Source organism: Triticum aestivum, chromosome 5B, assembly GCF_018294505.1.
Source record: "Triticum aestivum cultivar Chinese Spring chromosome 5B, IWGSC CS RefSeq v2.1, whole genome shotgun sequence".
Classification (NCBI taxonomy): Eukaryota; Viridiplantae; Streptophyta; class Magnoliopsida; order Poales; family Poaceae; genus Triticum; species Triticum aestivum.
Genome location: NC_057807.1, coordinates 682,204,565 through 682,205,609, shown reverse-complemented (window position 1 = coordinate 682,205,609; position 1,045 = coordinate 682,204,565).

The following is a 1,045-nucleotide window of genomic DNA, read 5'->3' as shown; positions in this document are numbered from 1 at the left end:
TGGGGCAACCCATTTGTCTGTTATACAACATGTTTCTACCCGTTTTCTGTCTCTCTTTTTCCTTTTGCCTTTTTTTTCTTTTCTGTTCTTTCTTTTTCATGTTTCTTCTACTTTTCATTTAAATTGGAAAAATCTTTTGTGAAACTTTCGCAATTTTAAAATTCATATAACTTTTCAAAAATCTATACTAATTTTGAAATTCGTGTTTTATTAAATTGTACGAACACTTTTTGAAATTTCTGGACAATTTTGAAGATCCCAAGCATTTTTCAAACTTCATAAATATTTATTGAAATTTCTGAAAATTTCATGAAATGTAAAACACATTTTAAACTTTGCAAACATTTATCGTCTCCGCAACCATTTAATGAAATTCGTGAAATTTTTTAAACTTTATGAAAATTTTATAAAATTCGTGAAGATTTTTTGAATGCATGATCATTTGTTGAAATTCATGAATATTTTCAATCACGTTTTTATAAATCACGAATATTTTTAAAATTTTGTGAACTTTTTTAGAATTTGCTAAAAAAATGAAATTCGTGTATATTTCTAAAAAATATTAACATTGTTCAAATTCGTTAAAAATTGAATTTGGAACATTTTTTGGAAACCTGGAAAAAAAATTCCGTGATTAAAAATGAAAATCATGAGCATTTTGTGAAATTCAGATTTTTTTTAATTCCTGACCATTTTTTATAGAAGTTTAAAAGAGGAAAATGTGTAATAAAAAAGGAGGGGCACACCCACCCCGAATATGGGCTGGCCACCCCGCGGGAGCGCAACTTTCCCTCTTTACTGACCACATTTTTGGGTTATTTTGTTTTTGATTTTTTTTCCTCGAGTTTATGGATTATGCTTGGTGTTTCCTATGTTTTTCTCAGGAAAAAAATTCTGTTTTTTTAATGCATGTAGCACACATGTGCTTTTTTATCTTCCAAAAAAGTGAAAAGAAACTCTACTTCTGGTTTTTGGTTTATTTCCTGGTTTACGATATTTTCTGGTTTCCTTTTTCCAAAAAAAATTGGTCTTTCGTTGTTTTTTT